The sequence below is a fragment of the Pseudophryne corroboree genome, chromosome 6 (assembly GCF_028390025.1).
Source record: "Pseudophryne corroboree isolate aPseCor3 chromosome 6, aPseCor3.hap2, whole genome shotgun sequence".
Classification (NCBI taxonomy): domain Eukaryota; kingdom Metazoa; phylum Chordata; class Amphibia; order Anura; family Myobatrachidae; genus Pseudophryne; species Pseudophryne corroboree.
The window spans coordinates 787,303,902-787,319,349 of record NC_086449.1 but is presented as its reverse complement, the minus strand read 5'-3'; the positions used below and the strand labels follow the sequence as shown (position 1 = coordinate 787,319,349).

The 15,448-nt window shown below is 47.3% G+C and overlaps 1 protein-coding gene across 1 annotated transcript in view; it reads right to left on the bottom strand.

The window, feature by feature from the left end:
• ATP10B (ATPase phospholipid transporting 10B (putative)) overlaps positions 1-15,448 on the bottom strand; it is a 650,716-nt gene that overhangs the window by 429,905 nt on the left and 205,363 nt on the right. The window lies entirely within an intron of this gene.

The following is a 15,448-nucleotide window of genomic DNA, read 5'->3' as shown; positions in this document are numbered from 1 at the left end:
ATTATTGGCCACGACCATTTACGAGTGATTTGCGCATGCGCACTGGAGGTATCCCCGGGAACAAGGCGCGGGCGCCATGTTCCCGGAGACCTGCGCATGCGCAGTACACTCTGGCATTCTACCGCTGCCGGAGAGGAGGGGGCTCATGACAGACTGCACGCGGGTCCCCTCCTCTCTTAAAACGCCCCTGATTGCAGAATAATCGGAAAACTGCATATGCACAGGACCCATTCTGTGCCGCTGCAGCACCGGTCCTGTGATTGCATCGCAGTATTGTCAACGCCTCAGGGGAGGGACGTTGATGGCCGGAAATGGGGTCATATTGCCGCTGTTTTCCGGAGTGGCTATGCCAAGGACTGCATCGCGAGACACAGGTTCCTTGGCCTCGCAAGCCGCCCTTCGACGCCCTACCTGAGGACCATCGCGACCCCCAGGCTGCAACCCCCAGACAGCAAGACCAGAGCCTAGAGTCCACGCCACCCCAGAGAGGGAATAAATGTGTGTAAGCCCGCCAGTGCCATAACTAGGCATTTTAGCGCTGTGTGCAAGAAACGACAGTGGCGCCCCCCCCCATGTAAGATAGGGGCAGTGCGCGCCGTAGGCGTGCAAAAAATGTATAGGGGCGTGGCTTCACGGGGAAGGGGCGTGGCCACAAAATAATAGCAATTCATACTACGGTGCACAGTAGTCTACATTATTCAAATTACGCTGCACAGTAGCGCCACTACACCAGGTAGAGCCCCTTTTATACATAACAGCAGACAGTCTCCCTTTTTACACATTACAGCAGACAGTCCCCCTTTTTACACATTGCGGCAGCCAGTCCTCCTTTTTACACATTGCGGCAGCCAGGACCCCTTTTTACACATTGTGGCAGCCAGGACCCCTTTTTATACATTGCGGCAGCCAGGACCCCTTTTTACACATTGCTGTAGCCAGGACCCCTTTTTACACATTGCGGCAGCCAGGACCCCTTTTTACACATTGCGGTAGCCAGGACCCCTTTTTACACATTGCGGCAGACGGTGTCCCCCTGAGAGAGTGAGAGTGAGAGAGAGAGAGAGAGAGAGAGAGAGAGAGAGAGAGAGAGAGAGAGAGGGATATACTTACCTTCTCCCCGCTGACAGGCTCCTCGTGCTGGCATCTCCCTCTCGGTGCAGGCAGTGAGGTGAGAAGGAGGAGGAGGGAGGGGGATTGGAGCCGCAGCAGCGCTATTTGATTGGTAGTATGCGCCGCTGCAGCATCCCCCTCTCCTTCCGTATTGGTTGCCTGGCGCTGCTGTGGATGCTGGGATGGAGGAACCGCATCCCAGCATCCATAGCAGCGCCGGGCAGCCAATACAGAAGGAGAGGGGGATGCTGCAGCGGCGCTTACTACCAATCAAATAGCGCTGCTGCGGCTCCCTGCTCCCCCTCCCTCCTCCTCCTTGAACGCTGCCCGGCGCTGGTCTCTTCTCCCTCCAGCGCGGCGCACGGCGCACACAGCAGCCAGAGGCGGCATGTAATGAGTCAATTTGACTCATTACATGCCGCTGCGCCCTCAGGGCAACTGCGCTGTGTGCCAAGCCCACTTGGCACACACGTAGTTACGGCCCTGAAGCCCGCTACAGGGGCCCAAAGCGTGGCAAGCGCTGGGACCCCAACCACCGGGATCCCATATTGAACACCTGCCATAGGCTGGTGCAAGTGTCAATGGTGCATGTGAAGGTGCGCGGAGTTGCACTGTCCGCTGGCATTGAAATTGGGCGTCACATGGCTTGCACAGTCCCGGCCCACGTTAGTACATAAGGGGAAGGCTGTAACTTCGCAAATAGTCGCTGCCACACAGGCATCAGCGCCCACTCCTGAATCAGGCCCTATGAGCTTCTGATCGCAAGGCAACCCTCATACAACAAAGTAATGTCAATAGTCCACATGCATGTGACTGCACACACATTATTACACACAGCATTGATTTCAAGCTGTTCTTGAACATTCACAAGTGCTAATGCTCATTACAATAATTCCAAGTTGTCAGCATCAGTCATTGTAGCCTATGGGATACGGATGCAACAGTTACCAGGAGAAGGATAAGTAGGATCCCTCCCCTGGCTCTCAGCTCGCATATTTGCAGTCAGCAGACTGTATATGCGCAGTAGCATGCAGGGCCGTCTTAACAGCAGGGTAGGCCCCTGGGCAAAGCAATGCACTGGGGCCCCTACCAATGCTCCAGGGATAGGGTGTGCTATCAGGGCCGGAGCAAGGTTTCTCAGCATCCTAGGCAAAATTTCAGCCTGCTGCCCCCTCCCCAAACCACACACCGAGTCTTAATACATACAGGATATGCAGTAAAACCCAGGAAACAGGTTTTATCTAGTACATCCCATCCAGCTGACTCTTAAGGTGCATACACACTGGGCATAGCAGGACACTATGGAAAGCCGCTCACCCCGCCGTTCATCTACTGGTAATACCAGCGATGAAGCGGGAGTGCGCATCAGCGCTCATCGCCGGGGCATATACACTGGGCGGTTTTGAACTGAAAGCAGCTCAACACACCAAAAGTAAGCTGCTTTCAGCTCAAAATCACCCAGTGTGTATGGGCCTTAAGTGGGAACTTCAGGACAGATTGCTGCTGTAATGCTACAGGCGTTCTACCCAGGGTGCGCAAGAACTGCTAGACAAGGGCTGGATTAAGCCTTCAGGTGGCCCAGGGCACCTTAGGGGGGGGGGGGGTGTCCTACAGTGTAGTAGGACCCCTTATACAATCTAGTACTGATGCCCCTTTCACTTTTATACCACACAGTATGAGCCAAAATTCACATTATAGCACCCGGTATGAGACAAAATTCACATTATAGCACCCGGTATGAGACAAAATTCACATTATAGCACATACTGTAGAATGAGACGAAAGTCACATTATAGCACATGGTATGAGATGAAATTCACATTATAGCACACGGTATGAGTCCGAAATTCACATTATAGCACACGAATGAGCCGAAATTCACAATCTAGCACATGGTATGAGCCAAAATTAACAATATAGCACACAGAATGAGCTGAAATTCACATTATAGCACACGGTATGAGCTGAAACATGGGGGACAGGGTGTCACACACGCAGGGGGTGTACAGAGCACCATAAGGGCACAGGTTGTCATCACACAGGGGAACAAGGGTAGGGGAGCACTGGGTGACACACACACACAGGCAGCGGGAGGGGGCACAAGGTGTCTTACACAGAGGCAAGGTCCACACACATGGTGAATGAGGGGGCAGGAGTGCACAGGGCTCTCCAGCAGTCACTCACCACCACCATGTCGTCAACCTTAGCTTGAGCTGCAGGGTGTCACTGTCAACAAAGGAGTCCCGCGGCGCGGACCCAGCACAGCCCGACGAGGAGGCCGGCAGCAGGAGGATCCGAGCGCCAGCGTCTATGCAGCCCCATGGTGACGCGGCCGCCCGGTTGAGTAATTGGAGGAATTGAGGCACTCTGCACGAGCGGCTGCTGGAGGAGGGAGGGGGAGTGTGTGTCCGCCGTAACTGCTGGGGAGTAGTGTGGCTCACAGCTCCGGCACCAACCGCCGTGACTGGGAGCAGTGGTGGGAAGAACATGAGCACGATCGGCCATAGCAGGAGTTGATTAAAAAAAACAAAAAACTTCCTGGTCTGTGGAGAAGTGCCGGATACCGGCCCACTTCGACCACTCTATATACATATACATATGTATATGTATATGTATATGTATATGTATATATATATATATATATATATATATATATATATATATATATACACATATACACATACATACACACACACACACCCACTATGTAATAAAATACCAATGCTGCTCCTCATTTGTGCAGGGGGAATTAAAGTGTTTTGCGTGCTTGCGGTGACTATATGGTGCACACAGCCACCGACACTGACATTACTGTTACGATGTTCCGTCATTTTGACGGGCCGGTAACTAGTGTATTTATATATATATATATATATATATATATATATATATAAATAATTTTCCCCCTTCCAGCAACCTCTGTACCTTTTATATATTTAAATTCCCCCCCCCCCCCCTTCACTTTACTGTATAAATTTACTGCTCCCCCACCCTGATCCTTTATACATTTAGTGAAGTTCTTACAATTGCACGGAGAGTTTGTGCTTCATGGCAGTCTGTTTTTGTGGTGTGGTGCGGGGCGGGAGTGTGACGGGCGTTACCACGGAGAGGAGCGGTAGACAGTTGCTATAGCAACTGTAACAATGTCCGGCAGCGCTGCTTCTTACTCTATGTGCATTGAGCCGCTGCCGACGGGTTACACAGCCGCTCACACTGTCCGTGCTAAAGGGATACCGCGGCGCGCAGCCGCCCAACTGTTATCAGCCGCCAGCACGGACAGTGTGAGTGTACGGACCCCATCGGCAGCGGCACTATGCATATAGAGTAAGCAGCGACCTGCCGGATATTGTTACAGTTGCTATAGCAACTGTCTTCCGCTCCTCTCCGCAGTAATTCTCGTCATATTCCTCTTGAGAGGAGAAGCATTCATCGGCAGCGTGAGCTGCCGCCCGCAAGTGGCCGGCGCCCATAGGCAGCTGCCTAAAGCTGCCTAGTGGTGGCGCCGGCCCTGGGTGCTATCAACGGCAGCTTTGATGTCCCACAGGCAGTAGGGGGTGTTCAGTCTTCTGCTCAGCATGTAGGACCTGGAGCAGTCATTTCTGCTAATTACTGCTTTACTGCACAGATGGTGGGAGATGGGGCAGTAGGAAGATCACTAAATTGTAGAATTGGGTTGAAAGAAGGGGCCACAGTACATGACTTCCAGGGTGGTAGGGGGTGTTTAATACACAGGGGAGGGGTGGATAGTGGAGTGGCCTTAATATTCAGAATTTTCCGGTGGGAGGGCAGCTTGCTTGACTGCAGATATCTCCAGTTAGCGTTCAATGTCATAAAATACTAGAGAGTCCCACCTTTCAGAAGGTTCTGGGGACATGGGGATCAGAGTTCAGGAGCCAGGTCAATCCACCAACGAAAATATAAAACTGCATACCAGGCGTGTGGAGCTGGAGCAGGGACCAGCTGCTGGAAGGCTGATATCTCTGGTTCTGGGCACAGTAGAGACAAGCTGCAGGTGTCCACTGAAAGGGGAAGAGTCCCAGCTTTTGGAGTATATACACAGAAAAATTCTAAATCAGACACAACCCGAGATATCTGGCTGGGAAGAGCAATTAACAGGCTTGGATAGGGACCACTGCTTTGAAGTCCGATATCTCCAGTTCCCAAGGGCCGATTTTAAAAAATCTGGTACCCCTGAAAAAAGGGGACTGTCAGCTATCAGCCTATTGCCCTTATACTACTGGGGCCCTTGGGCAAGAGCCCATTGAGCCCATATGAAAAAACGGCCCTGGTAGCATGGCCGACCCCCAAACTGAAAGCTATTACACATTGCACGTACAAGCGCTATCGGAACCTCTGTCCATGCCAGCAATTTTTTATACATCCTGGCGGTACCTACAGTCGTTTCTTTTCTAATTGAAGTGATAAATTATAATTATCTGGTCTAAAATCCATTTATTTATAAAAATATGCACCCAAATAGGACGGTTTAATGTACAATCCATGAGCTATTAGTTTAGCTTCACATCTCACGTTTCATAAGCAGACTATCAGTTTAGGATATTTATCACTTGCAGTAAGATCTTACATTTATACGCATAACCACTTAACCTACAAATAAACACAGCAATCTGTATCTGCCAAATAATTGTCACAATGTATTTATAATAAATTGGAAAAGGGACTGAAGAGTGAAACGTGGCCAAAAAAAACAGACAAACTGTACAAACTTAACCCTTCCCCATCCTATATAATGAAAAGCTAACTCTGCTCCTCACCTCTATGGAGGGAATTCAAGTATTGTGAGCGTCTGCAGCCACTAGATGGTGTCCGAGGAGCAATTCAAGTGTTGCTCCATTCGGGCGCGCACAGGCACTGACATTACTGTTATGCTGTTCCGTCATCTTGAAGTCACTCTCTATTAAAACTTCCCAGTCTATATTTCATCAGGTAAGCACTGCGTAATCCTTTGTAATACAATCCTTTTGTAATCTGACCATTTTATTAGAAGACAAAGGTCAGCAGAACTAGAAGAAAATAGCTTACAGTACATTTACTTAGGTTGCACTGAATGTGTCTTGGTGCAGACGGGCAAGTTCTCAGACCCACAGTAGTTCAGGTCAAAGCACAATCTAGTTTTTCTCTTCAATCATTTTTTTTTTTTAAATGCTGAGTTTTTCCCCTCTTTGCATCAAGTTTGACATAAAAGGTGTAAAGTCAGTCACCATGGGAACCAAAACCGTTTATGAAAAGAGATTATGTGACCAGGTTGTTTGTGGCGCATGTTTGCGGTGCCAATGTGTCATACCGTCTCTGACAGGATAAGCTCCAGGGACGCTCCTTATGCTAGCTTTCTCTGCCGCTTGTTCTATTTTGGCAGCGTACTGTAAACCTCTAATAGACCAAGCTCTTACGGCATAAAGCAAACAATACAATGCCAAACTAAAAATGAACACCAAAAATGTTAAAGCCTACTAATGGCTTGGTGTCTGTGTTGGGGGGGGGGGGGGGGGGGGGGACACAGAGTTAAAAAAAACAAAACAGTTTTTTTTGCATTATTTTTATGAAAAAAAATATTGAATTATGTATTAGAAACCTTTGATCAACCATGTTTTAATGCTTTCTAACATTATTAATGTTGTTAAGCTTTAGTTCGATTTATTTTACATCTTTCATTAAAACTATTTTTTTACAGCTTATTATTCCTATTACATCTGCACATATAGAGCAGTGTGATTTACCGGCGCTTGGGATCCCGGCTCTCGTAAGACCAACGCCGGGATCCCGATTGTTAATAAGCCGACAGGGGTAAGTACAGAGTGTGTCGTCCCCCCCCCCCCCCCTTCTCCTCAACCCCCTAACCCTCCCTCCCCGCAGCCTACCCCTAATCTCTCCCCTTGGTGCCTAACTCTAACCCACCCCCTTAGGTGTCTAAACCTACCCCCCCCCCATCCCCGCTGCCTAAACCTAACACTCCCCCCCCACAACCTAACCTTAACCCTCCGTGGGGGGGTGCCTAACCCTAAACCCCCCTCCCCGCAGCCTAATCCTAACCCTCCCCCCCCCACGGCTTATCTGACGTGCGGTCCGGTGTCTCCTTGTTCGGGATCCCGGCGGCCGGCAATCCGGTGCCGGGATGTTGTACTCTTCTAGATGCCGGTGTCTGCATTCAGAAGGGGGTCGGTATTCCGGGGTCGGTATTCTGACTGCCGGGATACCGACAGCTGGGATCCTGACTGCTTCCCCTTAACATGTGTAGATAGACTAAACATATTACATTGTCAATTGTGACTGATTGTTTTAATTTGTTTTATATTCTGTCTCCATTTGTACCTTGCAACCCATTCCATCTGCCACTCAAGGTGATGGCTTATCTTGCTTTTCCTTTTCTTACTTATACTATCTTCTACACAGTGTCGGACTGGGGCATGAAGGGCCCACTGGGGAATGCAGTGGTAGGGGCCCATGTTTAGGGGTGTGGTCAGTCTCCAGAGGGGGTGTGGCCAGCCATTACATTGGATTGCCTAACCATTAGTGAGTGCATGGACTGGGCCCCATGACAAATGTATAAATACTGCTAGTGCGTGCATGATAATGTACTAGATAAATATTGGCAATGCACTGTAGAGAATACATTACAGTCCTGAGCAGTATAAGGTAACATACGTATAATGTATAATTCATGTGTACAGTCTGGAACCTGATCACTAGAGGAGGAGGAGGAGGAGGGCCCCCAGGCAGTGGGGCCCACCAGTGGTTTCCCCTGTACCCATACTTGCCTACCCTCCCGGAATGGCAGGGAGGCTCCCGAAAATCGGGTAGCCCTCCCGGCCCCCCGGAAAGGTGGGCAAGCCTTCCGCTTACCCTGCAGCCCCTCTACGACACTCCTCGGTCACCCACAGCAGAGAACAAGTGGGCGGCCCGAGGGGGTCTTATGAAGTGATTCGCGCTGAATCGCGTCATCGTAGCTCCGCCCCCCGCTATACAGCGCCTCTTTTCTCGGCACTGCACAACGGGGGGTGGAGCCACGATGACGCGATCCTGCTGCCATGTCCCCGGACTGTCCGCTTCCCTGACGGCCATGCCCCCCGGACCGCCAATCCTGCTGCCGGCCACGCCCCCATGCACCTACAACGCTGCCTCCTCCCGGAGGAGGGGGCAGCAAAGTAGGTAAGTATGCCTGTACCCCTGTGGGCCAGTCCGACCCTGTTTCTACACTGTACTCCTTATAACGGCACCTAGCCCTCGGTTTCAGCCACCCTGATGCTTATTTCAGTGTCATGCAGACTAATTTAGCATTGTTTGTACTTGTCCTATAATGCCTTGTACTGTAAGTCACTGTTCTTATTTTGTTCATTTGTTTATGTAACTTTGTTAGGCGCTGTGGAACCCTTGTGGCGCCATAAAAAAAGGTTGATAATACATACAAAGTATACTCAGAGACAGATGAAACTGAAAATAAGAACAAGTTAGTGTTAAGCATTAGTCCTACTGAATACTTATTATAATTAAATAAATATGGATATTAATACAAAATGGAAACTGCAAAAGCACTTTTCTGAGAAAAACACACACAGCATTAGCACAGGGCATGCCGCTGGCATTAAACATTTTGAATAAAGACACTAGTTTTTTTTTGTATAATAGTTTTTTTTTTTTTTTAAGTCATGGAGTCGTGCGTGTAGTAGTTGCAGCATAATAAAAAAAAAGTACTTTTTTATATTTGAGAAAAACAATAGTTTAAACCATGGGTCTTCAACCTGTGGCCCTCCAGCTGCTGTGGAACTACACATTCCAGAATGCCCTTCCCCAGTTTTGCTAAAACTGAGGCAGGGCATGCTGGGATGTGTAGTTCCACAGCAGCTGGAGGGCCGCAGGTTAAGACCCATGGTTTAAACCGTGGGTCTTCAACCTGCAGCCCCCCAGCTGTTGTGGAACTACACATCCCAGCTTGCCATGCATCAGTTTAAGCATGCCTTAATAGAAAACTGTGACAGGGCATGCTGGGATGTGTAGTCCAACAGCAGCTGGAGGGCCGCAGGTTGAAGACCTATGGTTTAAACCAGCCAACCCTGGTGGGATTCCACCACTATATAAACTTAATTAAGAAATATATACATGGAGGCAAGACTTTGTTATAAAAAATAACAGCCTTTTTTTTTACTCCCAAGAACGGTGTGGTGTGTTAAGTTCGATTAACTTAAGGGAAAAGAGTAATATCTTAAATACACAAATGTTCAGGACGCTGCGACCGTTAAGCGTGTGTGTGTGTGTGTGTGTGTGTGTGTGAAACCCCTATCAAATGCTTACACGTTGCGTAAGCACGCCGTAAGCACAAAGTAGCTACACGTGCGGCGGAATACACGTTATAACCCCTAACAGGAAAGGAAATGTGACACCAATTGTATATGTAATGTTGAGGTCCAACCCAGCAACAAATATTTACTCAAAAGGAGGTACAACAGAAATACAATCACATAAGAGAAGAGGCTACAATCAATGGATACATAGGTTTGTTCGTCTGCGCCACCCGGTTCCGGTCCTCAGTCAATCTGGATAGATGACCTTCTGAGAATGTGTCTGACCGGCCAGGAGGCTTGGCTTTTATACAATAGTCCAAAGTGTGAAACAAAGGAAACTGTAATCTCTTCATCCATAGGTCAAAAGACTGGTCATTTACAGTACATGAGGAGTCATAGGTGGGTTTGAATAGGTGGGCGATGCCTGGTCCAGGTGCACTTGCAGATGTCCTCCACTGGGTTCCCGCCGAATAACAAGAGTACAGTAAATACAGTGTAATATTAATATTGTACTCCTGAGCATATCTATGCGCATGAGCGTGCTACTTTCTGCAAACTGCCATCGGAGTATTGCCCTTGAAATACGGTACAGCTGGGTACCAAATACCACCTCCTAACTAATTCTGTCCCCTCATATCCTGTAAAGTTGAATCCCTCTGTTTCTATAACTCCAAAGTAAATGTAACTTGCTGGTGTGGTGCATGTGGGCTGTGTGTAAATTATGCACTATGTGGATTAAATATCAAATATGTCTTTGTAGCTTTTCCATGCGAATGCATATGCTACTGTATTTACTCATACCACGCGTTAATATGCAGGACTTCGTGAGCCAATATACGTAACGTGCGAATATGCGCACGCACGGCAGAACAAACACACGCACGTGATGCGTGTGGGTCTAATATTTTCGACTTCGACAGGTGGCACAGAAAGGACAACCCCTATCCAGCTCAGCCCAACAATGAAAACCCAATAACTACAACTGCATTACAGGTGATGTCCGCCCTAAGGGTGCCCTTAAAATCAAAACTGGACTTCACAAATAATTTCAATGAAGGTGAAAGCACCTAAGAAGCCAGTGGCAAATGCAGGATTTCTAGAGGGAGGTTTCCAAATGCAATCCACAATTTCCCACTCTGCGGAACATGGATGACAGTATTAATATTTAACACTATGCAGTAGATGGTCTATATAGTTATAGGATGTATCAAACATATTTAAATAATACAAATAAGTGGTTAGGAAAAGGTTAAACATACTAGAATAAATAAAATACACAAACATAATAGAACCAGTACGGCACTTTCTAAGCACACATTCTCCCATCTCACGGTAAGTCTCCTGTCTGTTCTTGCTGGTAGCTACTCTCTGGTCTAATGCACTGATTGGGGACTCACACACGGCAAACTTGGTAGAAGAAGCTGCAACCACTTGGCATGTGCAGCTGCTCTACTCTGTCCCTTACACTGTATGACGAAACTGCTAGTTCCATGCTGGCAAGAAGAAATGTGTGAAACTGAAAAGTGACCCATTTGGGCGCCCCAAGAAACAAAAAAACAATTGGACTGTGCCCCCTGATCTCCAGTAACTTTAGACGGGAGATTGGGCATACAAAAACAATTGATTTGCCCTCTATGGGGTATATGCAATTGCGGTCGAATTCCGGCTGCAATTCAACAGTTTTTAAATTAGACAGTCAGACACCCTCCCGCCGGGACCCAAATTCGACATATTCTATAAAAAACGGATTTGACATTCCCGCTGTCGAAAAACGGACCAATTGACGATAGTGTGCATCCTGGATTCGACTTCATGGACGGCACAAAAGTGTTTAAAAAAAAATCAAGAAAAAAAATGCTTGGGGTCCCCCCTCCTAAGCATAACCAGCCTCGGGCTCTTTGAGCCGGTCCTGGTTGTAAAGATATGGGGAAAAAATGACAAGGGATCCCCCGTATTTTAACAACCAGCATCGGGCTCTGCGTCCGGTCCTGGTGCAAAAAATACGGGGGACAAAACACGTAGGGGTCCCCCGTATTTTTCACACCAGCACCAGGCTCCACTAGCTGGAGAGATAATACCACAGCCGGGGGACACTTTTATACCGGTCCCTGCGGCCGTGGCATTAAATCCCCAACTAGTCACCCCTGGCCGGGGTACCCTGGAGGAGTGGGGACCCCTTAAATCAAGGGGTCCCCCCCCTCCAGCCACCCAAGGGCCAGGGGTGAAGCCAGAGGCTGTCCCCCCCCCCCCCCCCCCATCCAAGGGCGGCAGATGGGAGGCTGATAGCCAAGTGACAAAATAAAGAATATTGTTTTTTGTAGCAGAACTACAAGTCCCAGCAAGCCTCCCCTGCAAGCTGGTACTTGGAGAACCACAAGTACCAGCATGCGGGGGGAAACGGACCCGCTGGTACTTGTAGTTCTACTGCAAAAAAATACCCAAATAAAAACAGTACACGCACACACCGTGATAGTAAAACTTTATTACATACATGCACACCGACACACACACATACTTACCTATGTTGACACGAAGCAGTCGGTCCTCTTCACCAGTAGAATCAACGAGTTACCTGTAAATAAAATTATACTCACAAAAATCCAGTGTAGATCTGCCCTCTTCAGAGTTTGTAATCCACGTACTTGGCAAAATAATAAAATGCAAAACCCGATCCACGCACTGAAAGGGGTCCCATGTGCGACTGCTGAGACCTCCCCCGTGACTCCTGTCAAAGAGGGTCCCTTGAGCCAATCAGGGAGCGCCACGTCGTGGCACTCTCCTGATTGGCTGTGCGCGTCTGAGCTGTCAGGCGGCGCACTCGAGATACAATGTAGCACATAGGCGCTCCATTGTATCCAATGGTGGGAACTTTGAGTCAGCAGTTGAGGTTACTCGCGGTCAACCGCTGACCGCAAAGTTCCCACCATTGAATTTAATGGAGCGGCTATGTGCTATGCGCCACCTGACAGCTCAGACGCGCACAGCCAATCAGGAGAAGTCAGGAGAGGAGAAGCATCTGGGCACTTTGCGCAGGGCTGGACAGTGACATCATTAAGCAGGTGGGGCTAAGGGGTCTATTCATGAAGCAGTGAAAAGAGGGGAGAAGTGAGCCTGTGGAGAAGTTGCCCATGGCAACCAATCAGCTGCTCCGTGCAATTGTATAGTATGCAAATCATAAATGTTACTTCAATGCTAATTGGTTGCCATGGGTAACTTCTCCACACTTTTCACTGCTTCATGAATAGACTCCTATATGACACGTATGCGAGTCATTTAACCCTGCCGCTTCTACTCGGACCTGCGATTCCAGTAATTGTCTCCTCATACTGTACGCTTCACTAGGAAGCGGGCAGCGAAAAATTGGAAGTCTCCTGCAACATCCGAGAGAGTAGGTAAGTGTGACCTCATAGTGTAATTTGTTGTAATGAAGGAAAGCTTTACAGTTTGTTATTTTGTAATTTCACATTAACAGAGCATTTTATACTCTTCATTGGTAAGAATTTTCTGATAAATCTATTTTGATTGCACAATATATACATAGGGGGGTATCCAAATACCTGCAGTCAATGACCGTGAGTAATTGTATTGCCGGAGGGTAACCAATTAGCTCTGATGCGGTGGGCTCCTCCCTCCGATGCCAGCACTTATTGCGGATTATGCTTCGGGTGCCTCAGGCAAGATAAGATGGCTGCCAAGGCTGCGATAACACATGGATCCCATGTGTTTTCGAGCGATCAGGATACAGCGATAATGACCATCGGTCATTAATCGTGATATCTTGCTTTTTTTTATTGGCTAAAAATGGTTCGGGGCTAATTGGATACCGCCCACACTAATGCCAAAAGGAGGCGGATATTTTTTGCAAACCTAAAACTCATACGCACACACTGTGTACAATATATACTGTTTATATGTTTATATACACAGTCACACGCATGCATGTGTGTGATACATTACTAGCCTAATTGTTTACAAAAGCAGAACGTACAGATATAGCACCGTTGCACATCTAATTAACAAAACCGCTGATTTTCACAAATCATCATTACAGTGAAGCACAGAAAATGGGTCAACTGCAAATCTCCAAGCTAATGGCTCACAGTCTTTCCATACATCTGTAGTTATGGGTCAAAAGCTGCTATAACTACTGCGACTAGATGTTCTACAACAGCCAATTTTAACAATTTCTAATAGATGTTAGAAAGTCAGTCAGCTTCAATAAACTACCAGCCGAGTTCACACACAACTTTGATTTGTAGACTAATTCACATAGGTTAAAAAAAAAAAATTGTTTGGAGAATCAATGACCCTTAAAGGGCAGTCAATCATCCATAACGGGTAAGTTCACAGCATTAAATTTTGCTCCTGTGGATTTATTTTATAGTGATCTAATGGAGACTTCAAGTGTACCTTACACAGGAAATAAGTCTTAACGCGGAGAGATTAAAATACGACCGAAGTACTGTATAATCATAATTGTCTCAAAACATTTATAACACACACTGACAACTTGTTTACCATTCCTTAAACTTTCCGAGTTAGATATTACAGTGTCAGGGTTGATTCTTTTTATATATATTTGAATGAGTAGTACTGTACATCTAAATAGACATTGAGCTACAAAAATAATCTGATTTCTGTAAATATTTGCATGTTCTGCTTGAAAAAAAAAAAGTTATAACAAAATGTATTTTTTCCGTAGACTTCAAAAATGTGCACCTTTCATAGATAAGTACTCAGCAAGAAGTGATTAACATCTCAATTTAAGAGGGAAATTTATTAAACCCTAGAGATACAGTGGAAAGATGAAGTACCAAATCAATCAGCTTGTGACTGTCATTTTACAGGCTATGGTGTCTATTTACTAAGATTTTTATTCATGAAGCAGTGAAAAGTGTGGAGAAGTGAGCCAGTGGAGAAGTTGCCCATGGCAACCAAACAGCTGCTCTGTATAATTTTATAGTTTGCAAATTTTGGGGGTCATTCCGAGTTGTTCGCTCGCAAGCTGCTTTTAGCAGCTTTGCACACGCTAAGCCGCCGCCTACTGGGAGTGAATCTTAGCTTATCAAAATTGCGAACGAAAGATTCGCAATATTGCGAAAAGACTTCTCTGTGCAGTTTCTGAGTAGCTCCAGACTTACTCTGCCAGTGCGATCAGTTCAGTGCTTGTCGTTCCTGGTTTGACGTCACAAACACACCCAGCGTTCGCCCAGACACTCCTCCGTTTCTCCAGCCACTCCCGCGTTTTTCCCAGAAACGGTAGCGTTTTTTCGCACACACCCATAAAACGGCCAGTTTCCGCCCAGAAACACCCACTTCCTGTCAATCACATTACGATCACCAGAACGAAGAAAAAAACCTCGTAATGCCGTGAGTAAAATACCTACCTGCATAGCAAATATACTTGGCGCAGTCGCACTGCGGACATTGCGCATGCGCATTAGCGACTAATCGCTCCGTTGCGAGAAAAAAAATAACGAGCGAACAACTCTGAATGACCCCCTTTGTTACTTCAATGCTGATTGGTTGCCATGGACAACTTCTCCACTGGCTCACTTCTCCACACTTTTCACCGCTTCATGAATAGACCTTTAAAGTCTTGGATGGAGATATAGAGGACGGAGATAAAGTACCAACCAGCTGCTACCTGTTATTTTTCAAACACAGTCTGTAACATGGCAGTTAGGAGCCAATTGGCTGGAACTTTATCTTCGTCCACTTTATCTCCATCCAATGCTTGGTAAATAGAGCCATTTGTTTGAAAAATGAGGTAAAAGCCGATTGGTTGGTACTCTCTCTCTCCTGGGTGGGGGGGACGTCACGACACACGTATCAAGCATCGCATTTTGAATGCGACGCATCCTGCCACTGATCGCATGTATGACGGTGTTTGTTTACATTTAAGCAAAGGACAACTCTCCGGATAAGAGCTGTCCTTTGCGGTTTGAGTACTTCTGGAGCTTATGACCTGGGAGCCCATCTGCGCAAGTACAGCCATCGGCCAGCGCATGTTTGAGCCGCAAGGGACACTAGGAGGGATG